Source organism: Microcaecilia unicolor, chromosome 3 (assembly GCF_901765095.1).
Source record: "Microcaecilia unicolor chromosome 3, aMicUni1.1, whole genome shotgun sequence".
NCBI classification, from domain to species: domain Eukaryota; kingdom Metazoa; phylum Chordata; class Amphibia; order Gymnophiona; family Siphonopidae; genus Microcaecilia; species Microcaecilia unicolor.
Window position 1 is genome coordinate 427,718,376 of NC_044033.1, and position 17,795 is coordinate 427,736,170.

Here is a 17,795-nt window from a genome sequence, read left to right on the forward strand (position 1 = left end):
GTGACTACTGTGGGTGTGACTAATGTAGGGATGGAGCCATAGTGATCCCACCCCTGAGTGGGTAGGGACGCTAATAGGCTGCAGGAGGGTGCCAGAAACCCTAGGACCGGCCATGATCCTTTTCAGAATCCACACTTCACTCCCATACAGAATTTATTGAATGGTGCTATCAATCATAATGGCAGTTTCACCTGGTAGCTGAAGCTACCTGGATGCTAAGACAATGGAGAAGCTGTTGTACAAAATCTTTGGGTGAAAATAGGATTGGTAAAGGATATTTTGAGCTTTTCTGGGAGAAGGAGGTAGCAGAAGGTATGGTGGGGTTGCTGAGTTTTATTTGTGCTATTGGTGTGGGGGATGAAATGTGGTCTGGTAGAGTACATAAGTATTGCCATACTGGGACAGACCAAAGGTCCATCAAGCCCAGCATCCTGTTTCCAACAGTGGCCAATCCAGGTCACAAATACCTGGCAAGATCCCCAAAAAAGTACAAAACATTTTATGCTGCTTGTCCCAGAAATATTTATCTCAAGTCCAATTTAATAATGATCTATGGACTTTTCCTTTAGGAAGCCATCCAAACCTTTTTAAAACTCTGCTAAGCTAACCGCCTTTACCACATTTTCTGGCAACAAATTCCAGAGTTGAATTACATGTTGAGTGAAGAAAACTTTTCTCCAATTTGTTTTAAATTTACTACATTGTAGCTTCATCGCATGCCCCCTAGTCCTAGTATTTTGGAAAGCATAAACAGACGCTTCACATCTACCCGTTCAACTCCACTCAGTATTTGATAGACCTCTATCATATCTCCCCTCAGCTGCCTTTTCTCCAAGCTGAAGAGCCTCAGCTGCTTTAGCCTTTCCTTATAGGGAAGTTGTCCCATCCCCTTTATTATTTTCGTTGCCCTTCTAGGCACCTTTTCTAATTCCACTATATCTTTTTTGAGATGCGTCGACCAGAATTGAACACAGTATTCGAGGTGCGGTTGCACCATGGAGCGATACAAAGGCATTATAATGTCCTCATTTTTGTTTTCCATTCCTTTCCTAATAATACTTAACATTCTATTTGCTTTCTTAGCCACTTCAGCACACTGAGCACGCTCAATTTTAAGGATAAATTACATATGACTAAAAATAGTTCCGTAAGTTCATTTTTCAGTTCTATAAGTACTCTGGGATGAATACCATCTGGTCCAGGTTCTCTCAGCCCCTTTTGTGGCAGAAGTTTGTGACATCAAAATGAATGTTTTTTTTACTAGGGTGAGAGAGGGAGAGTCATTTGCCACTGCTGAGGAAGAGGAATGAAATCTACTTCTACTTCTACCAATATCAATTTATTGTTTATATACTGCCATATCCCCTATTAGAGTTCACTATGGTTTACAAGAAGTCAATTAAATACATAAGATGTATAAAGCACCTGTTGGATTTCTCTGGATATATTAGAGAGTAAAATTTTAACATATCTTGTCAAATGCAAAAATGGATATTTGAAAGTTTTTTTTTAATGAAAGCAAGTGCTGGACTACTAGTTCTTGGTTCCCAGGAGAATTCAACATCAACTCCAGAGCAAGCTCTGGCTGTTTCCACAGTCAACGATATTATATCAGTGCTATCCTCTGGTTTATAATCCTTAGATGCACTGAGTACTAGTAAGGTTGATATAAGAAGCAATGGATCAAATCAACTACATCTGCCTGATTTTCCGAAAAGAATGTCTGAGAAATACAACCACTCATTTTCAGTTTTCCATTACACAAAATTCCCTTGAGTTGAATACTCTGTTGAGCAAGATACTGTATTCTGCTTTCCTTGTCGACACTACCAGCCAGAAACAGCCCATGCAGAGGACTCATTTGTCAAAAAAGGTGTGCAAGATTGGAAGAAAATTTCAGAAAAACTGGCTAAGCATGCATCTTCTCAGATACATGTGAAATGCATGAAGAAGTGGCAGTGCTTCAATCAGAGTGAAAATGCTGGATCAGTAGCAGCAACCCTTTCTGAGAGTCATAAGAATGCAGTCCAGAGAAACAGGGATTACCTCTGCAAAGAGTGCGATATTATTAAATTACTTTCAAAACTTTTCCAAGGCTATGAAGGAAGAGATTCCAATTTTAGAGGAATTTTTCCTGAATTCTGTGGGTTTTGTTTTTCAAATTATGACAAAAGTTTCCAAAAAATGCAGCCCAGAATTCCAAAATGAAATTGTACAGATTTGTGCTGATTTAGTTTCCAAACAAATTGTAGAGGCAGTGAATGAAACAGGCTTCTTTGCCATAATGGCAGATGAGGCCAGGTCTTTTAAGACACGGCAGCTTTCTGTTCGTATCAGATATGCAGAGAAACTTGAGATTAAAGAGAGATTCTTTCTGTGCTTTGAGTGCTCATCTTCCTGAAATGCAGATGGGATTTATACTACCATCAAGCGAGGTTTGGAAATAAGTGGAATGCAAAATAAGCCAATTGTTGCCCAGTCTTATGTTATATCAGGACATGTGACTGGGGTACAGCAGTGAATGAAAGGAGAACAGTTTGCAACATACATTCATTACATGACACATAAACTCAACATAATACTTGTAGACAAGGCAGGTGAAATGCTGTAAGCAGGATATGCATGGCAGGGGGTGCCAACATTCGAGGGGCACCAAGAAACTGCCATGCTAACCATAGGCGGTCAGTGGCCCAACTGTTTGGGGAGGCTAAAGGGGGTGGGGTTAGGGGTGGGGCCAGGGGTGGAGCTTAAATCCATAATTGTCTGATAACACACAGAAAAAAATAAATAAATAAAAATAAAAGTCACAATTAATACCTTTTCTTAAATTTAGATATTAGATATGTATCATATGTCAAAGAATAAAGTGGTTGCTCAAAGCATATTCTAACCACAATCGCTCAACTACAAAACACTATGCACAACTTTCTCCAAAAACACACTCAGAACCTTACTGTACCAGAAATATTACACTAGGCAGAACCTAATACACCAATATACCACCCATACAGAAAATGCAGACCGTCAACAATATGAAACAAGGGATCATATCATCACAATTCTCATGTAGAGCTACAAAACACCCTAATTCATGTTTAATGTGGTATAAAATGCCATAAATAAGTAAATAAATATAAACTTTTAATGTTGAGCACCTGATTCTCAAAGTGGACATATTCCAAACACTATAATGAAAATAAAATGATCTTTTCTACCTTTGTTGTCTGGTGACTTTTTCTGATCATGCTGGCCCCAGTATCCGTTCTGCTGCTATCTGTCCTCAGTGCAGGTCAGGAAGTCATCCTCGTTAAATATCTCCCTGGCAACCCAGGACACCTCCAGCCAACCCCCCCCCCCCCCCCCCCCCCCCCGCTTTCCCAGCAGTAAGGTAAACAAACCATGAACCAATTTCTACAACTGCTAGAGGGCTTTCACTGCAGCTCCTGCTGCGAGGATGGAGGTAAATCAACAATTTAATCCACTCAGAGCAGCTGGACTCCACAGCTGATCCATTCTGCTGCAGCAGGGGGGAGGCTTAGCCTCTCCAAGCCTCTTATACCGGGTGCCTAAGATGCTTACTCTGCACTACATTATAGCTCTCCCAAGAAGACCTACCTTGATCCTTGAAGGCTGCCCTGGTGGTTTAGTAGCCTCTTCGGCTGTGGGGGCAGGAAAGAATCCCACTCTTTCCTGCCCTCTGCCACTCCTCCATCACCGCTTTGCTTTTCTGTGCCATGGGCGCCGCTGCCGTATTTTCAAAATGGCTGCTAAGGCTTCTGGTGGGGGGGGGGGGGGCACTTACTGTTACCCATTGAGGTGGAAGTAAGGGCTCCCATGCTAACTCAGCAGTAACTGGGCAGCGTGTGGCACTGCCCGATTACTGCTGGGTACAAACCGGTGCAACAAAAATAAAAATATTTTTGTAGCGCCAGATATGATGACGCGCTGGGGGTGGGAACTACCTCTGGGCTGCTGGGGTAGCCTGGCAGTTCTTCCTTTTTAGTGTTGGGCTTACCGCTGCTTTGTAAAAGGGGCCCTTAATGTGTAATTAAACTCTGGAACTCATTGTCAGAAAATGTGGTAAAAGCAACTAGCTTAGCAGGGTTTAATTTCCTAAAAGTTGATAAGCCATTATTAAGATGGACTTGGGAAAATCCACTGCTTATTTCTAGGATAAGCAGCATAACATATTTTTACTCTTTTGGTATCTTGCCAGGGGCTTGTGGCCTGGATTGGCCACTGTTGGAAACAGGATATTAGGCTTGATGGACCTTCGGTCTATCCCAGTATGGCAATGCTTAGGTTCTTATGTAAAATTCAGCTGAATTACAGATCTTAAATGGGGAAAACGTTTAGTTTGAGAACATGTTTTCATTTGCTAGACTTCAACCCCCTTGTTTACTAAGCTACGGTAGTGGTTGCCGTGCGGCAGTGGCGTAGCCACAGGTGGGCTTGGGTGGGCCGGGGCCCACCCAATTAGGGATCAGGCCCACCCAACAGTAGCACATGTATTAGTAGTAGCAGGTGGGGATCCCAAACTCCGCCAACTGAAGACTTTCCCCTGATGGTAATGAAAATGCTATTCTCCACGATACCAGCACCTGCGCGTGCTCAGTTTTCAGCGCGTGCCTGCTGCAGACCGCTAAGGTGGAAAGAAGCATTTTCCCACCAGCTGAGATTTTTTTTTGGGTGGTGGGTGAAAGGGAGAACAGTTGGTGCCCACCCACTTCTTGTCTAGGCCCACCCAAAATCTGTTGTCTGGCTATGCCCCTGCCGTGCGGCAGTGCCGACGCAGCCCATTCAAAGTGAATGGGCTATGTTGGCCTTAGTGCACAGCAGCCACTAGTGCAGCTTAGTAAACAGGGGGGCAAATTTGGTATTCATTATTGCATTCAAATTTTCGCTTAAAACAAAGTTTTACTTCAATGTATATTTGGTTCGTCTTTTGGGGAAAAAAAATCTTATAATTTAGATATTTTCATCCACTCGATCTAGGATTTTGAGGACATAGTTAGTGAATTGTACACACCTGTATAAGTGTATATCAAGTATCCAGTGCAAGTCATGATGACAGATATCAATTACCTGGGCTCGCAACCACTTGGAGGCGGGGTATCACACTATTTTTACTGCAGGGATAAAATGGCCAAATTTCCTATTTTCCTATTAATGACCATGCACTAATTTTCCCATTAGCATATGAGCTCCTAACATCACCTGTTTTGTAGGTGGTAGGGACTCATGTGCTATACCTGTGCTTATCATTTAGTGCACGACAATGACCACGCGCTAATTGATTTGCGTGGAGGGGCATAATCGAATGTGAATGCCCATCTCCATGGGCATCTATCTCCGAGAACAGGTATGTGAAAGGGCGGGACAAACTGTATTTTCGAAAAAAAATGGGCGTCCATCTTTTTTCCGATAATATGGTTAGTGCCAGCCAAATGCATCGGATTTGTGCGGATTTGAGCTGGGCGGTATTGTTTTTCAGCGATAATGGAAACCGAACAAATCCAATGGAAAAACAAACAAATCCAAGGCATTGGGTCGTGGGAGGGCCAGGATTCGTAGTGCACTGGTTCCCCTCACGTACCAGGACACCAACCGGGCACCCTAGGGGGCACTTGTAACAATTAAAAAAAAGTTAACTACCTCTGAAGTCCATAGCTCCCTTCCCTTGGGTGCTGAGCCCCCCAAATCCCCCCCAAAACCCACAACTCTACACAATTACCATAGCACTTATGGCTGAAGGGGGGCACCTAGATGTGGGTACAGTGGGTTTTGGGGGCAGTTTGGAGGGCTCCCATTTACTACCACAAGTGTAACAGATAGGGGGGGATGGGCCTGGGTCCACCTGGCTGAAGTGCACTGCACCCACTAACAACTACTCCAGGGACCTGCATACTGCTGCGATGGAGCTGGGTTTGACATTTGAAGCTGGCATACAGGCTGGAAAAAAAGTTTTTTAAGTTGTTTTTTTTGGGTGGGAGGGGGTTGGTGACCACTGGGGGAGTCAGGGGTGGTCATCCCCGATTCCCTCCGTTGGTCATCTGGTCATTTAGGGCACTTTTTTGGGAATTGTTCGTGAAAAAAAGGGTCCAAAAAAAGTGACCCAAATTCACGCTAAAAACACCTTTCTTTTTTCAATTATCGGCCAAGGACGCCCATCTCTCCTCGGCCAATAAACACGCCCCAGTCCTGCCTTCACCACGCCTCCGACATGCCCCCCATCAACTTTGGCTGTTTCCGTGACAGATTGCAGTTGAAGACGCCCAAAATCGGCTTTCGATTATACCGATTTGGGCGCCCACGGGAGAAAGACGCCCATCTCCCAATTTGGGTCGAAATTTGGGCGTCTTTCTCTTTTGAAAATAAGGCGGATAGACACGCCCACTCTCCACCCACCAGACATGCCTCCTCGGCAAATAAATTTTAGCATGCGGTTTGCATGCACACATTCATAAATTACCATGGGAGGCCTCAGTGCGTCCTGTGGTATGCCATTTTATACTGCAGTAAGCATAAGTTAGTGCTTACTGCAGCTTTGTAAAAGGTCCTTGATATGATGTAAATCATTGACCATAGTCATATTTGAGACATTAGATGCAAAAGATTGAATAGTTCTCATTCCACTGCTGGGGTGTTATTTACCTTAAGCTGCTAAATGTTTTACACTATCTGCTTGTTATCCTACTATTATGTTTTATCATTATCATGTTGCTTAGGATCCTTCTGTTACACTAAATGTATATTTTCTAATATATTTTCACCATCCATGTTGTACTGTAAGCCACATTGAACCTGCAAAGAGGTGGGTAAATGTGGGATACAAATGCAATAAATAAATAAATAAATAATATGTTTTGTTTTACAGGTTATGGGGGTGTTTTACAAAGGTGCGGTAGCATTTTTAGCATGTACTAAATGCTAGAAACACCCATAAGAATATTTGAGCATCTCTAGTGTTTAGTGCATGCATATTTTTAGCATGCTCTAAAAATGCTAGCGTGCCGCTGTAAAAGACCCATTATACTTGAAATTTATTATTTGCTCAGATATAATACAACTAGAGGGGCATAATTGAGCGCGAACGCCTATCTCCATGGGTGTCTATGTCCGAAAACGGGTACGTGAAGAGGCGGGACAGACCGTATTTTCGAAAAAATGGACGTTTTTCAGCTGGACATTTGTTTTTTTTAGCGATAATGGAAACTAAAAATGCTCAGCTCAAAAACGTCCTAATCCGAGCCATTTGGTCATGGGAGGGGCCACGATTCGTAGTACACTCGCCCCCCTGACATGCCAGGACACCAACTGGGCACCCTAGAGGTCAGTGCAGTGGACTTCAGACAACACTCCCACATGCATAGCTCCCTTACCACAGGTGCTGAGCACCCAACACCCCTCCCCCAAAACCCACTACCCACAAATGTACAACACTACCATAGCTCTTAGGGGTGAAGGGGGCACCTACATGTGGGTACAGTGGGTTTTGGAGACCTCCCATTTACCAGCACAAGTATTACAGGTAGGGGGGATGGGCCTGGGTCCACCTGGCTGAAGTGCACTGCGGTACCCACTAAAAGTGCTTCAGGGACCTCCATACGCGCAGGCCTCTAAGACTTGTTGCTGCTATATAACATTGGCACAGCAGTTGACACCTGAAGACTAATCTCTCCGAAAACGTCCTTTATTGGAATAAGCATGCTTACTCACAGTTAACTGCAGATCAGAGGTTGTGCCCCACTGGCAACGAGTCTCCCTGGTACTGAGATTAGCAGTAGGTCAGAGCTGGCAGAATGCTGTACAATGCCCTCTTTCAGCCACATTCAAGGTAAGAACTAAGTTCTGTAACGTGGCTAACACGTGAAAGGGATCTAAAACTGGCTTACAAAAATGGCCACTACCTCATGGACTACCGGAAACAAAACAGGGCACACTCTGACCCAGTAAGCAGGGGGAAAAGCACCATGGGAGTAGAGCCTACCAACTACCAACATTGTGAGCATTTGCCACAAGCTAGTGGAATCACGGAGCCCAATATCCTACACCCACCACAATATATTGCTAATGTGAGTCTGCAGTGCGCATAACAGAAAAGGTGTCACACTCACCCGAGAGCCACATCAGAACCAGGGAAAGGCTGTCACAGGATAGAACACATTCTGCTGTCATGGAGGTGGGTACGGCATTTGAGGTTGGCATAGAGGCTGGAAAAATAGTTTTTAAAGTGGGTTTTTTTTCATGGGAGGGGGTTAGTGACCACTGGTGGAGTCCGGGGAGGTCATCCCCAATTCCCTCCAGTGGTCATCTGGTCAGTTGGGGCACTTTTTTGGGACTTGTTCGTGAAAAAAAGGGTCCACAAAAAGTGACCCAAAATCGTGGTTAAAACGCCTTTGTTTTTCCGATTATCAACTAAAGACGCCCATCTCTCCTCGGCCGATAACTATGCCCCAGTTCCGCCTTCACCACACCTCCGACACGCCCCCATCAACTTTACTCGTTTCCGCGATGGATTGCAGTTGGAAACGCCCAAAATTGGCTTTCGATTATACCGATTTGGGCGCCCACGGGAGAAAGACGCCCATCTCCCGATTTGGGTTGCAATATAGGCGTTTTTGTCTTTCGATTATAAGCAGGCTAGCCTATTAAAGGCAAGAAAGGGTGAGTGGAGATTTTAAGAAAATGATAAATCCTGTACTATAAACTGAACAGTACCCTCTGCTTTTGCTAAGGTAACAGATAAAGATTCAGTATGCTTGATTAACCAGAGGCCTACCTCCAAACAGAAGATAAGGAAGATTCCAGATCATACTTCACAATCAATATATATATATAAAGGTCTGTATACAGTAGATACAACAGACTATTGTTTACTCTTTCTTCTGCTCCTGTAGTTCTATTTAGTTGATATTATTTTAACAGGAATCAAGAATGAATAACATCTGAACAGAGTATAAAACGTCCAGAGTAATATCAGTTATGAACCAATCAGGTAAAATGTGAGTTTCTTTTTAAAGATCAATAGCCTACTGCAGGCAGGTTATTGAAGTGTGAGACCTGCACAAATCACCAGAAAAGATTCAAGCTGTTTTGGAAGCTCCACAGTCAAAAGATATGTCTTCTCTTAGATTATTTCTAGGATTTATTAACTACTAGAGTTGATTTGTGCCAAACCTAGCAATGGAATTGCATCCTCTGAAGTGTTTGCTGCAAGCAGTTTAAAAGTGGATATGGTCAAAAAAATGTGAAGAAACTTTTCAGGAAGCAAAGAAAAATGTGCTCACACTCTTCAAAGTATTTTTATCCATCAGCCTATCACGTGACGCTCAGTTCTACAATCTAGGCACCCACTTTTCTGCTCCTCTTGTGGGCAAAAATGTCTACAATACTAACATGCACATAAATGTACCTTATCTGCAAAAGTGCCAGAAGGGCACCTACAGTGGGGGAAATAAGTATTTGATCCCTTGCTGATTTTGTAAGTTTGCCCACTGACAAAGACATGAGCAGCCCATAATTGAAGGGTAGGTTATTGGTAACAGTGAGAGATAGCACATCACAAATTAAATCCGGAAAATCACATTGTGGAAAGTATATGAATTTATTTGCATTCTGCAGAGGGAAATAAGTATTTGATCCCCCACCAACCAGTAAGAGATCTGGCCCCTACAGACCAGGTAGATGCTCCAAATCAACTCGTTACCTGCATGACAGACAGCTGTCGGCAATGGTCACCTGTATGAAAGACACCTGTCCACAGACTCAGTGAATCAGTCAGACTCTAACCTCTACAAAATGGCCAAGAGCAAGGAGCTGTCTAAGGATGTCAGGGACAAGATCATACACCTGCACAAGGCTGGAATGGGCTACAAAACCATCAGTAAGACGCTGGGCGAGAAGGAGACAACTGTTGGTGCCATAGTAAGAAAATGGAAGAAGTACAAAATGACTGTCAATCAACAAAGATCTGGGGCTCCACGCAAAATCTCACCTCGTGGGGTATCCTTGATCATGAGGAAGGTTAGAAATCAGCCTACAACTACAAGGGGGGAACTTGTCAATGATCTCAAGGCAGCTGGGACCACTGTCACCACGAAAACCATTGGTAACACATTACGACATAACGGATTGCAATCCTGCAGTGCCCGCAAGGTCCCCCTGCTCCGGAAGGCACATGTGACGGCCCGTCTGAAGTTTGCCAGTGAACACCTGGATGATGCCGAGAGTGATTGGGAGAAGGTGCTGTGGTCAGATGAGACAAAAATTGAGCTCTTTGGCATGAACTCAACTCGCCGTGTTTGGAGGAAGAGAAATGCTGCCTATGACCCAAAGAACACCGTCCCCACTGTCAAGCATGGAGGTGGAAATGTTATGTTTTGGGGGTGTTTCTCTGCTAAGGGCACAGGACTACTTCACCGCATCAATGGGAGAATGGATGGGGCCATGTACCGTACAATTCTGAGTGACAACCTCCTTCCCTCCGCCAGGGCCTTAAAAATGGGTCGTGGCTGGGTCTTCCAGCACGACAATGACCCAAAACATACAGCCAAGGCAACAAAGGAGTGGCTCAGGAAGAAGCACATTAGGGTCATGGAGTGGCCTAGCCAGTCACCAGACCTTAATCCCATTGAAAACTTATGGAGGGAGCTGAAGCTGCGAGTTGCCAAGCGACAGCCCAGAACTCTTAATGATTTAGAGATGATCTGCAAAGAGGAGTGGACCAAAATTCCTCCTGACATGTGTGCAAACCTCATCATCAACTACAGAAGACGTCTGACCGCTGTGCTTGCCAACAAGGGTTTTGCCACCAAGTATTAGGTCTTGTTTGCCAGAGGGATCAAATACTTATTTCCCTCTGCAGAATGCAAATAAATTCATATACTTTCCACAATGTGATTTTCCGGATTTAATTTGTGATGTGCTATCTCTCACTGTTACCAATAACCTACCCTTCAATTATGGGCTGCTCATGTCTTTGTCAGTGGGCAAACTTACAAAATCAGCAAGGGATCAAATACTTATTTCCCCCACTGTAAGTGCTATTCTGCAATTTGGATATTTCTTACCCTTAAAAATCTAATAAAATGTACTTAAACTGAAAAGAAAAAAGAGGCAGTAAGTTCTATAACTGCTCACATGATGCTTCTCCGATTGCAAGTAAGGTTTTTAATTTTTTATCATTAATATATAAACCTCATTCCAATATATGTATACTGTTACTCATTGTTCAAAAATATTTCAAATATTTCTCTATGTAATCATTAATGTAAAAACCTTATATATATATATATATATATATATATATATATATAGTCCACTCCATTTAAGTGCACGTCAGATAAGCGCACGCTCTGTTCAACTGAATGCCGTACTTCGGTCGCGTTTTTGGCACCATCAATTTCTATGGGGACAAACTTCGGTTCAGCGCACCACTGATAAGTGCAAGATTTGCTTATATGCATGGTTCAAGACTGCTCCTCTGCAAGAAAGACTTCGCATAAGTGCGCGCATGCAATATGGAAGCCGATTGGCGTGTGACAACCGAGATTTCAAATTTACTGCCTCTTTAACTGTCACAGGCAGAATAAGTGAAAGAATGTTCTGGAAGACTGGCAAAACAATACAAATCCACAACGGAAATGAAAATGGGCGGGAAAAGCTGAGGAGGTAGAAGATGCTCTTCTTCGGTGGTTTTCTTGAGTCAGGAGCAGATAGTTTCCTGTCAGTGGTCCCCTGCTTATGGAGAAAGCTAACCAGCTAGCTGAAAGTCTTGGACTAACTGAATTCAAAGCCACTGTTGGATGGCTGGAAAGATGGAAGGACAGGAACAGCATAAAATTCAAGAAACAGCATAGTGCGCTACCTGTGCAGCTTGGTTGCTGCACAGGTAGCACATCAGCCCTTACCACTAGGCCAATGGCTGGTGGTAACAGCTCAGGCCATAAATAGGCATGCACCAGTTTTAAGTTTTGAGCATGCCATTTCCTGGTCCATTAAAAAATGGCCTTTTTCCCAGCTGTGGTAAAAAGTGACCCAGTGCATGCCAAAAAGATGTGCCCACACTACTGCAGGCCACGTTTTGTAAAAGGACCCCAGAATGAGGGTCCCAGCACATGAAGTTGAATGCAGCAGAATGGAGTTGAGGATTTAACAGAAAGTTAGGATATTTGTGGTGAAGTCTTAGATGATTTAGCCTCTATTCAACTTGAGAGGTACAGGCAAAAAGAAATCGAGCTGGTTTAGTGAGAACTTATTGGTACTTAAAAGGGAATGTAGGAAATTGGAGAGAGCATGACGTAAAGATCCTACAGACTCAAATAAGACTATTACTCTAATTATGTGGGTAGAGACCATTTGGATTTTTAAAAAACTATTTTCTGGTAAACAGTATGACTAATTTGAGAGAATTACTAGCAGCTAATGACTTTGTTCCATCTGCGGACTTGCTTGCCATATTTTTAAAGACAAAAATAGAAAAGGCAAGGAAAGAAATTCCCATTCACAAACTGCAGCCATTAGATTACATTCAAGAGCTAGATCATGAGTTGGATGGTGTGTATGCTGGTAGAGGCTGGGATAAATTCTCTCATCCATCTATTACTTCAGTTAGAACATATCTACATAAGTACGCTAGGTCCCACTGGTCACTGGGCGTCTGTCCAGCCCAATTGCTGCGAGTTGGATCTGGTGAATTGTCTTTCTTGCATCAAGGAATTATTAAACTGCTGGCTGAGGGCAGATTTCCAGTGATGAAAGGTCATATTGTACATACTCCCATTCCTAGAAAACCCACACTGCAGTTGAGTATTGAGTCAAATTATAGACTTGTTACATCTATTCCTCTATTGGTAAAACTTGTGGAGGGTGTGGTCGTGGTACAACTGACCAGTTATCTGACCCATTATGATATTTTGCACTATTTTTAGTCAGGTTTTAGGAGTGGGTACAGCATGGAGACTGTACTGGCAACATATCAGCAGAAGTTAGAAGGGAGGTTAGTTTAGGAAAAAGTGTTCTGCTAATGCAATTCGATATGTCGAGTGCTTTCGACTTGGTAAACCATGAGGTCCTGTTAATCATCTTGGATTATTATGGTATCAGTGGTTCAATTTTGAATTGGTTTAAAGGGCTTATGACCTGCAGATGTTATAGAGTGAAGATGAAAGGAGAGTTGTCTGAGGAATGGAAACTGGGCTGTGGTGTGCCCCAGGGCTCTCTCATCAGAGGCGTAGCCAGGTTTTGACATCAGGGGGAGCAGACTTTTGTAAAATAGGCGCCAGTGCGAGGCTGAAGGGCCGGGAGAGAGGAAAGGGTTAAAATCCTCATAGGCATATATGTGTGGTCAGTGACTCAGTTGTTTGGGGAGGCAAAGTTTAAAATAAAATCCATACTGCTGTGTGGCGGCTCAGCAGCAGGTGAGGTAGGCGCCATTTTCATTTGAAATCTGATTGGGGGAGCAGCCTTGTGCCCCACCTAGTTACGCCACTGTCTCTCATCTCACCTATCTTGTTCAATATGATAATGGTGTCTTTAGGACTTAAAATCTCAAGAAACAGTTTTCAAACAATAATGTATGCTGATGACATCACAATGTTTATTCCTTTTGAGGGTGAGATTGCAGGTGTAGCTTTTACTGCAAAAAAGAGGTTAGAAATATTGGAGGAATGGGCCACCATTTTAAAGTTAAAACTAAATAAGGAGAAAACCAAGTTTTTGTTATGTAGCAATCACTTTGATACAATCATGGATAGAGAGTTGAATCTTGATATGACAATTTTTCCTTTGGAGTCTACCCTGAAAATATTGGGGGTAATCTTTGATAGATATCTCACATTTGAAGCTCAGGATCAGGAAATAGCAAGCAGAATTTTTAAGGTGTTGTGGAAATTGAGACGTATGGGAGGGACCTAATTCTATATATGTCGCCTAAAAAATCAGCACCAAAGGAAAACATGCCTAGGTGTATTCTGTAAACTACGCTTAACATTAGGTGTAGTTTACAGAATATTCCTAAATCCGTCAATGTGACTAGACTTTAGGTGCAGGCATTAATGCCAATGAAAACCTTGTGTAAATGCCTACGCATAACTATAGACATGGAGCAAGCTATTTTATTACACTGAATGTAAAATTTTGGAGCATCCATGATCTGCCCTTGCTCCTCCCATAGCTACGCCCCTTGTGGGATCTGCATGATAGAATTTACATGGACTGTGTTATAGTATATGCTTAGCGAATAGTGTGTGTGTAAATTCAAATTATTAGTGCTGATAGTTGCTTGTTGGCATCCAATTATCGGCGCTGATTGACTTATCAAATTAAGTTGCATATGCAAAGCAGAATATGCCTAGATTTGCATGTGAAACTCAAGGCAACATATGTAGGGGCCCTTTTACTAAGCCGGGTAAGGCTCTACGCGTGCCCAATGAGTGCCAAAATGGAGTTACTGCACGGCTACCGCGCGGATCTTGTAGTAATTTAATTTTTGTTGCACTGCCAATACACAAGGCATTTGGCATGCATAGGTCATTACCGCCCAGTTACCACGTGAGAATTTAACGCTAGGTCAATGGCTGGCGGGAAGGTCACAGGCCCAAAATGGACGCGCAGCAATTTTGATTTTGCCACACGTCCATTTTTGGCAAAAAATTTAAAAAAGGCCTTTTTTACAGGTGCGCTAAAAAAAGATTCTGTGTGCGCCCAAAACCTGAGCCTACACTACTGCAAGCTATTTTTCTGCACACCTTAGTAAAATGACCCCATAGAGTTCAGGAATAATGTCAGTTATTGTAATATAGTCTGTATGGGATGTAGTGCGTTGATAATTTAGAAAATGCAGACTTTGTTAAACACTGCTGCTTGTTTGATTTTCAAATTACCCAAGTTTGAAAGGGTTACACCAGTGTTTTTGCAATTATATGGGTTACCAGTGTTTAAATTGTGTTCTCTGTTTGTTTGTTTTTCATATTGCATGGGTTAGCTCCTGCCTATATGAGCTCTCTTATTTTTTTATCATCAAGAAATTTTAAATTTGATTCAAAAGAGTCTTTATTGCTTTTTTTTCTAACCCCCAAAAGGTTAAATATAAAAACCTTTTTGTTAGGACTTTTGCATACCAAGCCACTTCTCATTGGAACAGCCTTCCACATAACATTAGAAGTCAGGCTAACTATGACATCTTCCGGAAATTGCTGAAACATAACTGTCCAGTATTGGCCTGTGGTTCCTGGGTTTGTATCTTAAGACCTGTGGTTTTGTGATCTTATTTCTCTCTTTTCTGATTTGTGTAAATTCAATTTGTTTGATGTAAGATTTCCTGGGAATGCCCAGCCTCTTGAATATGTAAGCCACACTGAACTTGATAGGTATGTGTGGGGTATAAATGTAATGTAATAATAAAAAAGATATGTTTCTGGCATGGCAGTGCAAGATGACCTCCCCTTGACCAGAATCCTCACCACAAGCCTTCCATGATGCGGACACCCCAGCCTATCTCACCTTCCCAAACTTATCTCCCATATACACTACTTTCCTCCCCCACAATCAGGCATCCCAAAAAGTTACCCTCTCCTAATTGAAGCCCCATCAAGGTAAACACAAGGTAAGCCCCTCAATATAAGGCCCCTTCAAACAGGAGCCCACTCAGCAACTATGTCCAGACACTCACCCACCCCCCCCAACTCCCCTAGGATTCACCAGGTGTTTGTCCTTTTAATCTAGTGGAACAGGGCAGAAGCAGTCCCCCTCTGCTCCTGTACTGGAATCACAAGGGTATTACCTCTAGGGTCACCCTGCCTTACTCCTTATATGGTAGGATGACCCTTAGTGGTATTACCATAAGATTACCGCTAGAAGTCATAGGTGTTATTTTGAATCCCATTGTGTATGGGATGGGACAGAGGGGAATATTTCTGCCCTGATCCAGTAGACTACCAGAGGAACCCCTGGTTGAATTCCATGGGGTGGGGGAGGGTCCAGTTATGGTTGGTAAGGTGGACTTCTCTTCAAAATGACTTAATATTAAGGGTGACTTACCTGGGAGGGGGGATATTAATTGTGAGTTTCTCTTTGGGGATCTTCATTGAGGGGACTTTGTTTTGGGGTTACTGTTGGAGGTGTTGATTATGAGGGGGTACTGTGTATTTGGGGAGCATGAGGAGGAGGAGGACTGAATTGGTAGAAGAGGGATCTGATGGAGGGATCTTTTGGTGGGGGGGATATGATAAGAGACCTTGGCTTTCTCAAGGGAGACTTTATAGCAGCATACCCATAAATCAGTTGTTGCCCACTGCAAAACACAATAACAAAACAAATGTAAAATGTCCAAAAACAACAAAAACAGATGATTCAGTTCTCAAAAAATATTTCCAATGACATCAACCAAAGCCTACATATCATGCATTCATGGGCAGATGCATTTCAGCTGAAACTCAATGCAGAAAAAACCCAATGCCTAATACTCACCTCTCAACATAACACAAACAAATTCACCACCATTAACACACCAAAACTAAATCTTCCAATTTTGGACACCCTAAAAATTCTTGGAGTTACCATTGATCGACACCTAACACTTGAAAGTCAAGTGAAAAACACAACCAAGAAGATGTTCCACTCAATGTGGAAATTAAAAAGAGTTAGACCTTTCTTCCCAAGGACTGTCTTCCGCAATCTGGTACAATCAATGGTACTCAGTCATCTAGACTACTGCAACACACTCTACGCTGGCTGCAAAGAGCAAATAATCAAGAAACTTCAGACAGCTCAGAACACTGCAGCTAGACTCATATTCTGTAAAACAAAATATGAAAGTGCTAAACCCCTATGAGAAAAACTACACTGGCTCCCACTTAAAGAATGTATCTCGTTCAAAATATGTACTCTAGTTCACAATAATCATTCATGGAGATGCCCCAGCCTACATGTCAGACCTGATAGGCTTACCACCCAGGAATGCTAAAAAATCATCCTGCACATTCCTTAATCTTCACTTCCCCAACTGTAAAGGTCTAAAATACAAACTAATGCCTGTGTCAACCTTTTCCTACTTGAGCACACAATTCTGGAATGCGCTGCCGCGTAGCTTAACAATGATCTATGAACTAACTAACTTCCACAAACTACTGAAGACCCATCTCTTTAACAAGGCTTACCATAAAGATCAACAAATGTGAACTCCTACACATATATCCAGAATTGTCTTATAATATTTGCTTGTTATACTACTATCATGTTTTATCATTATCATGTTACCCAAGATCCTTCTGTAATAATAAATGTCTATTTTCTTATATATTTCCATCATTCATGATGTATTGTAAGCCACATTGAGCCTGTAAAGAGGTGGGAAAATGTGGGATACAAATGCAATAAAATAAATAAATAAATAAATAACTAAATATACTTGTTATCTATAGGACATACTTGCAGAGAACCCTTTCCAAAATAGTGCTTGAATAAAACGCTGATTGGTTGGTTTCTTGACAGCATTTTATTTATATTCAAGCGCCATTCTGAAAAGGGTAAACTAAAGAGTAGCAAATCACATTTGCTTTGTGTTAAATTGACTCATTTTACCTTTCTATTTATAGTTTTTAAATTTCTAAATCAACTGTGCCATACCACCAGTGGCCCACTTAGGGCTCAGACCCACCCAACAGTAGCACACATTTAGCGGTAGCTAGTGGGGATCTCAAGCTCTGCCAGCTGAAGACTTCCTCCTGATGGTAACGAAAACGCAACTCTCCACGATACTGGCACCTGTGCATGCACAGTTTTCAGCACATGCC